At 43.0% G+C, this 17,434-nt stretch overlaps 1 protein-coding gene across 1 annotated transcript in view; it reads right to left on the bottom strand.

Moving 5' to 3' along the window:
• Nucleotides 1-17,434, bottom strand: part of FNDC1 (fibronectin type III domain containing 1) — a 68,607-nt gene that overhangs the window by 41,525 nt on the left and 9,648 nt on the right. The gene's annotated exons all lie outside the window — the stretch shown is intronic.

Below are 17,434 nucleotides of genomic sequence, written 5' to 3'. Positions count from 1 at the left end.
CAGGAAGAAGGATACCAGCAGCACCAGCCAGGACTGAGAGAGTTCATGCTTGTAGCCACTTTTTGCCTCTTATCTTTCACATTTAGCATTTGAAGCAGGTCTCTCTCAGTCTCTTCTAGCAATGCCATCTCATCAAGCACAGGGCTGTGTGAACCTGCCAATGCAGAGGCTACAAGCTGGATTCAAATGCCCTTGCTCTCTGGCCAATGCAGTTACTGCAGCCACAGCAATGTCAAGAGAAAAAAAGAATGGGACAGCAACAGCTGCCAGAGACCTGGAAATGAAAGACAGAACACCAAAGCACTCCCTCTCAGAGCAATAGCAAGATCTTCTTTCAGACACCAGTTCAGGAGCTCATATTTATAAATGACAGCACTAAAATGTTACTCTAAGTACGTATTGATGTCCCTATATACACCAAAACCAGACTCCCAATATATGTGCTGAATGACACCTTCTATAACCATACTGGTCACTGATCTTGAACTGCTGACAAGGTTGTGCATTCTTGCAGACTCCTGAAAAATGTTCTTCAATTAAATTACCCTTTGGAAGGGATCACAGTGACTCTCACAGCTGTTTGCAGATCTTCTCTTGAAATCCTTGCAAGAAACACAAGGTTTCAGTGCTGAAGAAGGGTATAACATATGCAGAGAACTGCACGTTCCCAGGCAAGTCTGCTTTTCCACTGAAACACTGAGCAGCAGGTTATCATGGAAATTCTTGCCTTTTTATTTTTCCTACAGAGGTGGATCTTTATTATAAACACATGGACTTTAGCAGCCTCTCTCTTCTGGTTGTCCCTCACTACCCCAGAAAAACAAAGCAGCTATAAACCCGGATTAATCAGCTGATTAAGGTGGTTTTACAGACACTTTGTGTTGCCATAGAAGTGTGTGCTAGCTGTATCACAGCAATAGATCTAGTGCTAAGTGTTTAACAAACACATTTCTGCTGTACAATAAATACGGTTGCCTTCATGAGCACTTTTAATGGAATATTCTCAATCATGTACTCCATTTAAAAAGCCACCTGCTCCCGCATTGTTTCACAGAATCACAGAAATATCAGAGTTGGAAGGGACCTCTGGAGACCATCTAGTCCAACTCTCCCACCAAAGCAGGATCACATAGACTACATTCCACAGGTCTGCATCCAGGTGGGTTTTGAGTATCTCTAGAGTTAATTTTTCTTGCAGCTGCTCAACACAGATTTCAGAAGTCATTTATCATTTAGGCACACAGCCTTCATTCACAGCACCACCATGAAGAACTGAAAGAGAGCAAAATTCAAGTTGGAAGGGATCCCTGGAGGTCTTTTCTTAACCTCCTGCTCAGAGACAAACTTCCTCCAACACTGCACATGGCCAGCCCTGGATTTCCTTAGCTCAGTCTTCAAAACCTACCAGGATGGAGATGGCACAGCTTCCCTACTTCAGTGCTGCACCAACTGCTTAAGGTAGAAACTTTTCCTAGTGTCCAACCCAAACCTGCTGCCACCACCAAGACGTGGCTTCCTCTCAGCCCCCAGTCGGGCAGCAGTTGACTGCTGTGGGATGTTGCTCCATCCTCCTGTTTGTCAGACTGGGCCAGCCCTGTTCCCACAGCCTTGCCTTGTAGGTAAGTAGCCTCTCCATGTGTTGTAGGTAGCCACCACCTCCCTGGATCTGCACATCTGTCCTGAGCAGCTTAACCCTGCCACCAGGCAGCAACAGCTCCTCTTGACCATCTCTGCTCTCCCAGATTGCTGGGCTGTGGTGCAAGCAAACATTTTGGGTTTCTTCTGGATAGCCCCTGTACATCATGCAGTATCAAGGGTCCACTTGCCTGGGGTGGCCAGAAGGGACACTGCAGCCCATCAGCTCTGCTCCCCCAGTCAAAGCCACAGCTTACAACTGGAACTAAATTAGAGAGTTGTAAGGGACAAAGGATACAAAAGGAGCCAGCCCAGCCAGAAAGCCATATGGAAAGTATTCAATTTAAAACAAATGTGGCTTTAGGCAAAGAGAAATTTATTGACCCTAATGCTGAACGCAGGGGATCAGCTGAGATTTTCAAATCAGGGTTTTCCAAGGCTTTGATTACTTTCCTTATAGTAACACCACATTTTACTGCCCATTGTTCCCATTTCACTACCTTGCTCCAGTTTCTGTTAAACTTCCCTTATCACAGTTCGACTGACACAAATCTGACAGCATCCAGAATGGTGCTATCTGAGAATGTTTAAATGGCTTTGTCGACAAACGTTGATCCATCAAAATCAGTATTTTCGTGTGAAGTATGTGTCAGGCTTGATAAAAAAGGGGATTTCTCATTGAAAACAAAAAGCAGTGGGAGGAACTTGCTGACTTGACTTGCAGCCCACAGTCCAGGAGCCATCGGGGATAAGACTGAAGGCCCCGAACTCAGGCAGAGCAAGGAAGAGGTGAAGCTGGGCCCATGCCACCTTGTATGAGCACCTCCTGGATGGCTGTCCTACTGGGTTCAGCCATGCTGTAGCGGCAGTGCTTTCCCCAGTCTGGACATTTCTTACTCTTTAAGCTTCCCGTGGGATAACAATTGACTGCCTTCTGCTGCTACAGCTACCAAAAAAAAAAATAAAAATATAGAATTAGATGATGCTGTCACTGCAGGTCAGACATTATAAGGACACACCCCTTGACCTTTCTTCATCACTAGGATGCCTTTTTTCTGAATGTCTAGGTGCTGTGTGTGAATCTAGAGATGGCAAGATCTGAACCTGCTCCAGAAACTACATTTTTGGGAAATTTTTTTGCCATGCTGGGCTAAAGAAAGCAAAACTTTTTAAAAATCAAGAAATTGTTTCAATCTTAGACCAAGGGAGAAAAGAATTAGTCCAAGAAAAGGGGCATGGAGAGGAGGGGTTGAAACAGGGGAGATAAAAATCAGTGAAAGAATTACTATGATGATATTAAAGATGACACAGAAATAGAACACATATGGGAACCTGATGCAGACAGGGAAGAAACATGGAGCCAAAACTGAGAAAAGGGTAAGAGTGAAGTAGAGTCGGTGGAAATGAGGGAAGGACTAGACAGAGGTGTAGCCACTGGATGCTGAGCTTCAATCACCTTCAACAGGATCTTGCACAAATCCTCCAGCCTCCTCCAAAACAACTGATGTGACAATAAAAAATGCCTCACTTATACACAATTATCTACCATGTATACAAGCACACCAATCTCAGTAACAGTTGTATAAAGTTTGTCAATAAAACCTCCTCATCCTCGCAGAGAGAGTAAAGATATATTAGATAATATCTGTGAGTCTGTTCTCCCAGTGATGCAGGAAGTGGTAGATTTACCATCAGGAGGACCAAGCACGTACAGAAACTCCTGTATCTTGTGCACTGCCCAGCAGAACACACACCCACATCACATGATGGATACACGCAAAGCTGCTCCTCCCAGTATCAATACCACAGCTCCATCCAGACCAGCTGAGTCCAAGTCACATAAATGAACATCCAGAAATGAACCAGGACAATAGCTACTTTTAGGGCCCCTGAGCAGTGGTGAACATTTCCACCACTTCCCTGAGCTGCAGTGTGAGCATTCCAGGCATCTCTCCCTACCTTCTGCAATGGTCTAAACTTGGAGAGGTTTCTTGGATCCTCAGTAGAAGATGGTCCTAAATGGTAACAAGACAAGATTTTGGAGCAGCATGGAAGATCCACAGCTGACAGCTACTACATGCCTGGGGTTCCTCCTATCAGAGACCACAGATATGACATTTATGAAAGCACACAGGACTGCAGCTTTCCCCCATTTAGCACCTACTCTGGCACACCAGGAACTCAAATGCTCAAATGGATTTCAGAATACTCTGGATGAGGACCCAAAGCAGTAGCAATAAAAAAGGTAAGTCTCCAGATGCACTCATTCTCAAACCCATTTTTTTCTAGTAGATTTTCAGAATAGCTAACAAGTGCTTGACTGAACTGAAGGTTGATACTTTACCACCTCCCCACAGTTTGCCCTTGTAAATCTCACTATGTTTTTCACTTCTAAATAGGTTCTAAAACCTATTTAACAGTTTCCTGTACCTCCTCTCTAACCAAACCAAATCAACTGGGAAACATCTTCAGACCTTATATAAAGAGCTACCTGCAATTAAAATAAAATCCTTTTCGATGTTCTTGAAAATGAGAAAGAGTCACTCCCTTGTGCTCTATCCAGTGTCAAAATCCAACATCACTGACAGCTGCAGGAATTTATATATAGTATCTTGGCCCCCAAAATACAGGGCTGATTAATGCCTCAGTATTGACTTTTTGCAGTCAAAATGTTCACTAGTATTGCCAAATTTTCTGTGCGTGTCAGGACTGTGTGAGAACATTTTACAGATTATGTAAGCCCAGAGCACGAGGTCAAAGCTGAGGGTAAAACATCCTCTAAACAACCACATAGGGAGGCAGCTTGCACTTGCCAAATCACACGGATTCTTCAGAGGCCCTCATCAATTATCTAGCAAAGGAAAACACAAAGTAGCTCCAAGAGAAAAGGGAAGTACTGACCCCTAGTAATCAATCTAGAACTGTGGGGGAAAATATACCAAGCAACTCAAACCTATTAAGATATAAGTACAAAAAGATAGTCGAAATATGAGGTCACAAAAAAATCAGGCACTTCAACTTGCCACCAGAGGTCTAGGTACAAAAAGATTGCTTTTGCCTTCCCAACTCAGCAAAAATCTTTCTGCATTTTTCTTCCTGACCTATAAAATGCATTCTTGTGCATAGAGGACACATATTTGGCACAGACATATAGTCTGTAAACATATACCAACCTCTCATTTCACCTCTAGGAAACTAAGCACAGTGACCCAGTCTTTGTATAACACTCACATTCCTAAAACACATTGCATTGATATGGATATCCTGTTAGTCTCCTAAATGCTTGAGTGGTGACACTCAAGGTCATGGCACATGTGGCAAATGCATCCACCCTAAGGAAGCCCCTGCAACTGTCCTTGCTTGGAATATCATGAAACCAAGATAGGCATTTGCTCAAGGGTGCAGATGGCAGAACTGTTGGGGGCACCAGGGAAGCCGGGGGCAGGGGGGGGAAGCCCCATGCTCAAGGAGCAGTGTTCATTCACCAAGTGCTGTACCATGGCCAGAGCTTTGCCAGGAAAAAGAGTTTGCTTTCAAATATACTTTGCAACGTGATCACCCATCCCTTCCTCAAGCCTGCAATGGGCACTGTTTTCCATCTTCTGGCAAGTAAATCCCTTAGTGCATTGGCTTTAAAGATTGGGACAATTCCGATATGCTACTTTACTTTTTCACCTGATTTGAGATAGATTATGAAACAGAGTGTATTTGAAAAAGGAGGAAGCAGAGTTTTACTAGTAGCGCCAGCTCTGTAATCTTTTGTGAAACTTTGTTTTTTAGTTAAATTGTTATTCACAAACAGCAAAAGAAAAATGGCATTTTACCACTACTGAAAGGCACAAGGGCAAGAGAAAATCCCACCTTTCTCATCCAACAATCCACAAAGGGGCAGCTGCTTTGCTCCTTGCCTTACTTGCTCTCACTGTTACCTATCTCCATACAGCTATCCCAAAGCCACATCATAAGGAAAGTAGCGAAGAAAGAAAATAGACAAAATACCACAGGAAGATACTTGTTTTCCACCCAAAAGTTAATGCACCGTGTCACTTTGGCAAAGTATTACTGGAATTATTTAATTTTTTTTTTTTTTAATTTGTCGGTTTGATCAAGTTCCGTTGAGAAAATGGGAGCAATTCCACCAGTTTCAATGAGGTCTGGATCAGGTCCACCCTGAGAAGACTTCACTGTGCAAAGATATTTCCTGCAGTCAGTGAGCCAGCTCAAACAGTGCTGATGTGGCCCTCTAAACTGAGACGTGCTGAGTGCTCAGACTCCAGAAGACTCTGATTTACTTCAGATCAGCCATGCAGCCATGGCACAGAGCACAGCATTAAGTCTAGTGGGGTTATTTGTAGCATTGCAGCAGTTAACACATATACAATGCTCAAGTATACAATCAGAGACAGTTGGACTGCAATGGAAGAACAAATACAGCCCCAGGCTTATAGGGTTGGTAGGTCCCCTAACATTTTAAAAAGCACTGTCAACTTTGTTCCTTTGAGAGTTGATCAACTTTTTTAATGCTGCTAATTTATACACTCAGCATCAGCCAGTAAGTTAAAGCAGTGGAGACAAATGACACATAAATCCTTTTTCTCTTGCAGAAAAAAAGAAAACAAAACTCTCAGCACATTTGCACATGCTCCTGCTTGGCGCAGAAAGGGGGGAGTGGAACACTTTAGTTCCTGCAAGGTACAGTGGAAAGTGTGCCATAATTCACCAGGCTCAAGCCAGGAGTTTTGGGCAGTGGACCAGTATGCAACAGTAACGCCTGATTTAAGCAAAGCAATTCATTATACATCTGTAGAGGAGTTACCTGACACCTGGAGGACATTCTTTATATTGACAGTATTAACAGAAGTTTCCAGTGAGGATGTAAACTACTGAATGTAAACTACAGTAGGACTGGGGCATTTTCCAAACCCAACAACATATTTCTACATGTTTCATGCATGTATTACAATTTAAGAACAACAAACAGTGATTTATTGAAGGCTTCACTTTCTCCTGCTGATGTCCATGCACATGTTTCCTTCTGTGTCAGTGCCCTGTGAAGAAAGCCTTCTGGGCCTGGACCGGTCTCATGCCCACTGTCTTTGGACACCTCCCATCTGGGTTTCTCCAGTGACCAAACCACTGTGGTGGTAAAGACCCCCAGCAACGCCAAAGAAGTGGTGAGATCACACCACAGTTATGGCCCTGGTCTGCAAGAATCTATCCAGGGTGTTGACCAAAACCTGCCTCTTCACTGACTTGGAGGAAAGATGGTACTGAAAGAACATAATCCTCGAGGGCTCCATGCAGGAACAGAGCAGGTGAAACCAGCTAGCAAAGACGCAAGGATGTCCTGACCATGGCCAACCTCACCACTGGGCTAAGGGATTAAGATGCACTTCTGCTATAGGGGCAGGAGGATAAAGGGGCTAGAACCAGTTTATTTCAAGTCACTTTTCATCACAGATCCCCTTCTAATACCCCAACCCTGGTCAATACCTCCATTCATCCCTTGCAGGGCAGAGCAATCATGTTCAAAGCAAAAACTAGTCTATGTCCCTCCTCTGCAAGCTTGGTGTCTTTGTTGTCAAATACATGCCCTAAAATGAGACGTTTTCCTCATGGCTTGACATCAATAATCTTGGAGGACAAGACAGAACACCTGCAAGCAGGATGATTCAGTGGGACACCACAGCATCTCCACAGACAACAGCTTCATCCCTGCCTTTACCCACTCATCCAAAATTATAAACCTAAATACTTCTACTATGACAGTAACTACCAGCAGTAATTATTCCAAATACTATTCCATACCATGAAAACAAGCCTGGTACCTGGTCCATAAATCATAATAACAATTTAACATTTAGCTGTCTTTCTACTTAACTAACTGACTACATGAACAGGCTTCCACAAGCTCTGCTACAGAAGCAGTGTGGGGCTGCTCTTTCTAATACAGGCAGGGGACTTGATGTTCCCAGCTTCTCTGGGGCAGACTTCAGCACTGCCATGGAGAGGAGACTCCAACTTTAATTTGGAGTTTCCTGAATTTCTATTATTTAAGGGTTTTGTGACACTAATATTTGTGAAAAATAAGATATGCATATAATGAAAAAGACATTCTAGTAATAAGCATGTGGTTGCAGACTTAACATTTCCCTATGGCTATATATACATGGATACAAAACACAGATATATGACTCACAAATGAAATTTAGAACAGACAACACACATTGGAAAAATCAAAAAAGAGACCTCAAATAATTGACCATCAAATAGATAATATTATGTGAAGCATCAGTACCAAGAAAAAAATCTGGTGGTTGAAGTTATTCACTGATTAACTAAACTAACAATGCAATGTGACAAAAAACAAAACAAAAAAAAAAAACAAAAAAAAAAAAAAAAAACCCAACAAACCAACAGTGTAATTCTGCATGGATCAGTTGGAGATTATTCTAATCTCCTGTGCAGTGAAAAGTCACTGCTGTAAGAACTGTGTCTCATAGCCAGTCACTGTGTTTTAAGAAAGATACAGGCCCACTGAGGGAAGTCAATACAATAGTTTTAGTCACAGTAAGAGATCTAGAACTAGAAGAAAGGAGAAACCTCACAGAACCCTGGGACCAAGGCACTATGAGCTGTCTCTGAAAATAATGACAATTGGATGCTGGAGTTCCCATGAGGAGCACCAGCAAAATTTTTGCAAAGGGCACTTCCTACTGAATCCAAGTAGAGTTACCAGCAGCCTTCTACTCTCTGGAACACCTCTAATTCCATAGATCTTCCAGGCAATGCAATGTATTCAGGAATTTACAAAAATGTGCTTCCTTTTCAACTGCACAAGTTTTGATCCAAGAACCAATCTGGATCCCAAGGGACAACCACAGAAGGTGTGAGATTACTTTGCCCTACAGGGACCTGGACTTACACACAGTGATTTATTGGATTTTAATTGTTTGTTCTTCCTGAAGACTGTGCCTGTGGTACCTTGCCTCAAATCATCATTTTTCTCACCGGATTCTATTAGTATGTTCATTTAGTCCAAAATTTTTCACTGAAAGAAGAAACCAGTGATAATGTTGCTCACAGGGTTGGCATGGGCACTACGGAGAAAAACAGCATCAAAACAATGATGGTCACAGACACTGCAACCACACAAGGCAGAGACCATAGGTTCCTGTTTTCCACACTCCTTGGCAGGACATCCTCCTCTTATCAGACATCATGAGGACAGAGCTGTCCTCTAAATCTGCTGCCCTGTAGGTCTGACTGGTTGGCTTGAACAGTCATGGCAAGAAATGGAAAAGGTTCCTTTGTATCAGTATGACCACCCAGAGCATATCCCTGGGAGAAAGGCTTATCCACCAAGATTCCCAGACAAAAACAACAAAGTACCAAACACAGGTACACTGGGATGTAGTAAAGCACCTCTGGTTATGTGCAGAATGGCAACTACAAAAGATCTCATAAACAGCCAATGTGATAAGGAGATCAAAACATGACAGTAGGGGAAAAGAGTGACTCAAACAGTTGTGCTTTGGTGCATGCATAAACCAAGCGACAAAAAATGAATGGAAAAAGTTCCTCCAACTTGACCCAGAGCAATAACAGCAAAAGCCATCCATTCTGAGCCATACAGCTCCCACTGTTATAATCTTTTAAAAAAGAGAGCTTGTTTTTTCCATCATTCCCTTTACATACTCTTCTCAAGAGATGCTGTGGAGACCTCTGCTTTAAGAAAAGCCCCTTTGTTTTATTTTATTCTACATAACTGTGTCACTATAGCATGTATTTTTCATTTATGATCATCACTTGGAGTTTGATGTTTGTCTCACAAGCACTATAATACATCCTTAACTGCATGCATTTGAGTTCTTTTGATTCGATTTCACCCAAAGCTCTTTGGTGCGCTCCCGGATGAAACTCTGGTATTACCCTTAGCCTCCAGCTAATTCCAAAACTTACTCCCACTCTGGAGGAAGACAGGGAGGTAGCAAGTCATTCCTCCTTCAGGTCCATGAAGATGACAAAAAAAAAAAAAACAACACCCCAGCAGTCCAGAAGAATTGATCAGGAGAGTGGCAAGCTCTCTTGACTGCACAGCTCCAGCCCTCACAGCTGCCTGCTGCCACCCACACAAAGTACATAGTCCAGGCTCCAAAACACATGGTTTACATCAGGCCACTGTTTCAGTTCCTGCAGAAATCCAGCCCACTGTTTGATTCAGCAGCCACCTTTGGGAGAATAAAACATGAAACCCAGTCCAACATCAGACCTCCTGAAAGCTTCCAAGCATAAGGCAGTGTGATGGAGATGGATGGATATAGCATAAACTGTAAAATCAGGTATGCCATGTAGAGCTGTAACCCCTCTACAATAAAATCTCCAACTGCCAAGAGAAAACAGAGAAACATTAAGTGAAGAATGTATTTTGTATGTTGTAAAAACTTTAATTGTTCTCCACTCTCTAGTAAACAAAGAATGGAAAAAGTTGAGCATTTGGCGATCCACCTCAGAAGTGCTTTTAAAACTGACTACTTCAAAAACAGCATTGGAAAGTGGTTTTTCAACCTGCCACTTGAACTATTCTTTTGTACAGATGCATCTCTTCTACCTAGCTGCTGAATACTAACTCACATTGGTCTTCTATGTTTTTCTTACTAGCACTAACCCTTTCTAACCTTGCTTTGGTATTCTCTTCAATGCATCTTTCAAGGCCGAGTATTATTAGTTTGCTTACATCTGAAGTTCTTCATCTGGTGAAAACAATTTTCTTTATGGTGGGTTGTTTTCTTAGACACTGATCAACCACATTGGCCAGAGGTCCTGCCAGAACAACTGACAAAGTAAGGATTTTGCTTCTTCCCACAGAGGTCAGAGCCACAGCTCTTACTCTGGTTATTTCTGGAGAGTCTTATGATCAGGCAAAGGATAAGAGCACAGGTGGATTAGGCTGCACCATCAGCAGAATTACACTTACAGTCTTTAAGCTTTTGAAAACAAGTAAATATCAAATCTATAATATCTGAATGTACTTCAAATGTATATGCAGGTATCCTTTTGTTCTTTGTTTACTGACTTTAAGTCTAACCTCTTCCAGGCTTAGAAGTGGAATGGGCTAAGGAGGGACTGGACTTTAGGTACTCTGTGGTATTCTAGGTTTGAACCAAAGCTCTGTGTCTTCAATGAGAACCATTCCTTTATGATGCTTGCCACTGGAAATATGTTTTGCACTGCTTCAACTAAAAAACAGCTTCATAGCAAAGCTAATTTATTTCTTGTACACTGTCCATATGCCAGAGGAAGAGTATGAGCTGTCAATGGGCCTGATAAAGCCATTGATCCCACAGAATCACAGAATTGTCAGAGTTGAAAGGGACCTCTAGAGATCATCTAGTCCAACTCTCCCACTGAAGCAGCATCACCTGGAGCACACTACACAGGACTGCATCCAGGCAGGTTTTGAGTGGCTCCAGAGAAGGGGACTCCACAGCCTCCCTGGGCAGCCTGTTCAGTGCCTTGTTACCCTCAGAGTAAAGAAGTTTTTTCTCATATTTATATGGCACTTCCTATGTTCCACTTTGTGCTCATTGCCCCTCATCCTGTCACTGAGAACTACTGAGAAGAGTCTGACTCCATACTCCTTGCAGCCACCCTTTAGATACTTGTAGACATTACTAAGATCTCCCCTCAGCCTTCTTTCTCCAGGCTAAAGAGTCACAGCTCTCTCAGTCTTTCCTTAAAAAAGAGATGAAAATCAACCCCCAAATCATATTTGTAGTCCTCTGCTGGACTCTCTCCAGCAGTTCCCTGTCTCTCCTGAACTGGGGGGCCCAGATTCCTTGGGGGGCAGTATTCCTTGAGCTGTGGCCTCACCAGAGCAGAGGGGGGGAATGACCTCCCAAAACCTACTGGCCCCACTCTTCTTTATGCAGCCCAGGATTCCATTTGCCTTCCTGGCAACAAGGGCACGCTACTGGCTTGTGGATAATTTACTCTCTCTCAGGACTCCCAGATCCTTTTCCCCAGGGCTGATTTCCATCAGGTCCACCCCTAGCCTATATTTGTGCTTGGAGTTCTTCCTCCCCAGGTGCAGGACCCTACACTTGCTCTTATGGAATCTCATCAGGTTCTTCTCTGCCCAGCTCTCCAGCCTGTCCAGGTCACACTCGATAGCAGCACAGCCCTACAGAGTGTCAGCCACCCCTCCCAGCTTTGTATCTTCAGTGAACTTGCTGAAGATACACTCTGTCCCTTCATCCAGGTTGCTGATGAACAAGTTGAACGAGACCAGACCACGTACTGACCCCTGGGGGACATCGCTGGTTACAGTCCTATGCTATTGCTCCATGCACATCCTTTCAGTCCTTCATCCTCAGAAAGAAGTGAATATTAATGCTTTTCACCTGAGATGCACCTGAGATTCCTCAGTGCTGACACTACACCACCCCACAGGACTCCTGGCTGTCTAAGCTGGAAGGTCCTATGACACTCAGACCCTTCCCAGTGGGCAAGAAACTCACATTTGTTGGCTTCAGTGGACATTCAACTGCAGAAATAACAAAAATATCAACTTAAAATATCTTGTGTCCTGTTTCTGAGATAAATCAGAGCTTAGGTGGTGAAGTTTGAACTTAATGGGACTGCAATCACAAACACCACAAAAGCACAAGATAAAGTTAACTGAGCTTGTTTTCCTCTAGATAATCCTTGGACAGGCCTAGTCAGAAGTTCAGTGACAGGAAGCAAACCTGTCTGAAAAAATCACAGCCTGAACTCACACTGAGCAACTCATGTTGTGGTAACACGTTGTCTGACACCCCTTTGGAGCTTGTATCTTTCCATGCTGTATTTTGTGACTGCAGTCTCAACATTATTTGCTCTTCCAATTGGTTCTTGTTTTCATATTTGCATTCTTTATTTACTCAAAAGTGAGGTAACTTCTGTGTTTCTGACTGTCTAAAATTAAGGATACAATACCTCAAAACCCTGTCAAGAAAGTAAACAGAAAACATAACATTGCCAGGAAGCTATCAGAACTACAGTTTTGGTTAGTCTTATCCTTAAAATTAGGGTCATCTGACTCATACTGCTTCTTTACTCATATTACTCTCGTGGCGCAGCTGGTTAAGACCCAGTACTGCAATGCCGAAAGCCCCGGGTTCGACACTCCACAGAGAGCCTCACCTTGGAGGTGATGAGCACTAGTGGTGCAATAAAGGCAATACAGTGCTTGAGAGTGAGCTAGTCTGTGGCTGTGAGTTTCACCTTTATTGGCCCCCTGGTCTTGCACATGCTCAGTAGGGGGCCTGCCCTAATTGGGCACAGGTGGATTTGATACCGGCTCACACCCACTTCTCGGTAATCAGAGGCGTCTGATTGCTTTGTTCCACTACAATGGCTTGGCTTTGCAAACGAAGATTTAAGAAGGGCTCTACCCACACTTGCTGCAAGCGTGCTGATGGCTGATAAGGCCAAGGTGTTCAGAATAAACCCAAGGGTTTCAGCAAGCTCTTGAAAACCAGGGCTCCCCATAGCTCTCAGTTGCCCCGGTCTTTTGCCTGTCCTCAAACATTTCAAAGGCTGTCATGGGTGTGGAGCTACTGAGGGGGCTTCCAGGATCCCAGGCAGGATTTTGGATGCACAGCCCATGATGTTCAGTGACATCCTCATTCTCCTCTAACAACCTGGCAATATTGTCCATCACAACAGTAAAACAAGGCATGAAGATAATCCAAAGCTTGCACCAGGATGGATTTTATCCCTCCTGCAGAACAGGCTAACACTGAGACACTGAGAATTGCCACTTACGAGCCATAACTTCTCCATGTGTTTCTGCCACAAAAAACTCACCCCTGGAACAAACGCACATGGTGAAGTCCACCATGGCAGTAGGAAGAAATGACATTATTTGCTAGCACTGCTCTGAAATTTCTGATGGTTGCATCCTGAAAACAGACTGACTTAATCTCAGTGGCTTTCTCAAAATCTGTGAAGCTCCACTGAGGAAAAGCTTTCTTTAGAGATTGCCACATGAGGGAACATATGCAGAGCTTTCTTTAAGATGAAGATGAAAATGACACTTCTCCACCCACACCTAATGCCCACAGAGGAGGTATGGCTAGATGGGAACAGTGACCCAGCTCTGTCCAGGATCACAAGCCCATGGATACGCTTTTCTCCAGCACTGATACCATCATGGATCTTGCATGATGCCACTATTTCCAGTGTACAGATGGGACCTGGGTCTGGAAGTCACTGCAGCATTGCAGCCTATCCCCATTTATCCTCACCCCTGGATGAATGGTTTGCAGGTGAGACAGCCTGCTCCACTCTAGGTGGGCCCCAAAGGATATCCACAGGCAAAGTAGCAAAAAAGAGAGAGTATTGTTTCTGGGCTGTCATGCATCCCCTCCACCACTGCTACCCCTCCCAGTGTCCCAACAAGCTGAGCTGGCTTTGAAGTGGGTTGGCAGGGGACAGAGGTCAGAGCTAGAGCATGCTCTCACATGAGCCAACCTCTGTCCTCCTCCCTACAGGTATGCCCATAGATCTCTAGGGAGGAAAACACACCTACTAAAATTGCACTGTTCATTAGGAGGCTAACTAAACCATGGCAACATCTTCGTGCTAGGCACCTGGATTACTTCACTCCACTGCTCTGCTTCCATGTCAGTGCAATCTCGTTAAAATCAATGGCACGTTACAGAGGCAGTCAAGTGAAGAATGAGGCCCTGAATCTTTGAAGGGCTGAAGAAAACATTGGGTGTAATTATCCTGATGGGAGACATGAACTAGACTTACGGAAAGTCACAGTAGGAAGCACAGTGATTACTCACATCCATAAAAGACAAAGCTTTATATGCTTAGTTCAGATTATTCGCTTTATATGCTTGGTTTCATTTAATGAAATACTCCTATTCAAACACCTAATTTGCTTCCAAACCTCATTCAATTCTTCTCTGCTGAGATGTTTTATGGCAGATCCTCAAAGGAGGAGACAAAAGCTAACCTCTGCACTGGTTCAGGGTGCTGGGTCTTCGGATAGAACTGTCAACTCTCTCAACTTCACCTTGACATACCCACTCTACAGAGACTATGAAAAAATAACATTCATCTGCAGCACCTTAACACTCACCAAATAACCATCTCATCAGTCATCTCTGGAAAGATTAACAAGTGCTAACTAAGCTACAACCACCAAAAAACTCGTGGCTTCAACAGCCCTTTAGAGTCCTGGAATTTCAGAAATCTCCGAAAACTGATTTTCAACCTCCCACACAAAATTATAAGAAGAGTCAGTGAGAGATTTCTGAAGCAAAGATTAGTTTTGGATGCAAAGTGTTGGTTCTTTGGATGGTGTGGGATTGCTTTTGTTTCATTCCTTTATGCATACCACAAAATTCACCCAATCATCCTCCTGAAGGGCTCTGGATTACTTGCATTTGGGGGGTTTGGTTTACACCTCTCACTCAAAACACCTCAGTATATCTAAACCTGCTCTCTTACCCAGGATAGTAGCACAGATGTTTTAATCTATCAGAGACTCACATGTTTATGTAAAGTCTTTCCATTCCATCTCTAGCTGAAGGGAATGTTCAACTTTCCACTATAAACTGCCAAAAATGCCTCAGACTCACAAAGTCAGAGAGTAGGAATTCAAGCTTCATCATACATTAAAGAAAAATAAAAGTTTAAAGTCTCCATTTTTATTTTGCATTGCAAAACTTTCAAAAATCACAAAAGAATGGGAGTTTCTTAAGGTACAGGTTGGCTAAGAACAAAAGACTGGCTCAATGTTTGTCTCTGCTCTTTCATTAGCAGCACCAGAGACTGAATTCCTTAACAGGCACTGGAAAAAGCACATCCTAAAATAACACAGTCTTTGCTTCTTCCTCTTCACGAAAAAATGTAAATAAAAAGCAATGAAGCATTTCTTATATACCTGTAATATAAAACTGTTCACAATGCATGTCTTGAAATAACACCAACCCTGATTCTTCTAAATAACTTTATTCCACATTATTAACTGTAAAAGATCTTTCAAAAAGTGCATACTTAGCTTTGTTCCCTGGAACACACACTTCAAGTCTCCTGAAGTGCAAAATTTAAGGATACTTGCTAAAATGCATGCCAAGGAAATGGCCAGAAGACTGAGCTCTGAAGACTGATGCAAATGGCAGCAGCCACTTGCAGTCACCCCATCAGTTTACACATCTGGGACAGTCAGCAAAGACTTTACCCAATTAATACCCTTGAAAAGCAGCTGAACATATTGAAAATAGCACTCACAGCTCTGCAGGTTTGTAAAAGAGAATCTATGCCATCTTTGGCTTAGCCCAGGGATATCTAGAACTAAAACCAGAAATAACTGGAAACCAACCCACGGTTTGTTCCCCAACAGTGAGATACAAAATGTGTGGCTTTTTCTCATGCAGTACAGAGCACCAGTGGGATACACAGCAAGAGGGTCAGCGGGGGAAGAAAATCAGCCCTTCAAGTCAACAAAGTCTCTGCAAAAGTCAGGTGAGCAAGTCTCAGGAAGGACCTTGGCAGACCCCCAAAGCCTGTAATGTGCCATAGCAAGCAGATCACCAGAGTCATACATGACCAATGTGCATGGACCCTGTTTTGTGGTATCCATGTATCCTTGTTTGAACACGCAAAGGAGAAGGTTTGGAAGGAGGGGTGGAGCTAAAGGGTGTACTAATATGGCATACTCTGTTTTCTTCTTCATAGGTATGTTCATTGAGATACAGGACAGAAATAATTTCTTGATATAAATGCACTTTCATGCACTCTTCTGTTGTAGAGGCTTTTCTGTTAAAGAAAATCCTCTTCACTCATTGCAGTAACCAACACTAACAGGTTCTTTCTGTTCAGTACCTGCTCCTTTCTATTTCCAAGACAAGGAACTATGACAGCATTACTATATCCTAAGTGCAACAGTGTGATGAACATGTAATAACATCCACACATCCAGTAAGATCTTCCCTACAACACAATATCCTACAACCACTGCCATACAGATTAGAAGGGAAGTAGATCTGATGTTGTCCTTTTGCACGCTACCTCAGCCTTCACAGTAAGGTCAGAAATTTTACAAAAGAATGGGATGTTGAAAATATTTCAGTAGAGACTTATTCATAGAGCCATTAACTGCATTTTTCCTAAAAGCTTGTGTTTTGAGTCAGATATCATCACTCTACTAGTCCTACTATGTCTCTTGTTGCATGTACCAGCATTAACTTCAGGGGATCTATTAACAGAGGGACTTATTAACTGAGTAAGTATCCATATGCATGTGCAAAACTAGCAGGCTCTGCTCTTTGCTCTCAATTTTCTTTTGTGAATGTTGAATTGAAGGAGTACTACAATCATTGCTGGTAAGATGAGATCTGAGGAATGATGCTGGGAGAGAAAAAATGAAGAAAAAAAAAAGTTAAAAGTCAAGACAAAAAAAAAGTTGAAGAAAAAAAAAAAAGGCCAGTCATTTCAGCTCTTGCTGAAAATCAATTCTTACTTCTAGTACAATAACATCTTCTACTGTCACAGGGTTGGCCAGTCCTTCATGGCACACAAGGAGATGTTACTCAGGGGGAGTTATGGGCAGCCTGGATCTGGATGTTCTGCATGGCCAGTGCTGGGGAAGCAGTGACAGCAGAGACAAGGCTCTTACTTGGACCCTTCAAAACAAGACTGGCCACTACTAGCAGGACAAAGAAAGCTGCATTACATGCAGCTTACACAACTTGAAACCATCTTCCGGGCTGGCGACTTGCTACTTTCCAGTAGCACAAAT

Source organism: Calypte anna, chromosome 3 (assembly GCF_003957555.1).
Source record: "Calypte anna isolate BGI_N300 chromosome 3, bCalAnn1_v1.p, whole genome shotgun sequence".
NCBI classification, from domain to species: domain Eukaryota; kingdom Metazoa; phylum Chordata; class Aves; order Apodiformes; family Trochilidae; genus Calypte; species Calypte anna.
Note: the sequence above shows the minus strand (reverse complement) of the source record. Positions and strands in the feature narration are given on the sequence as shown.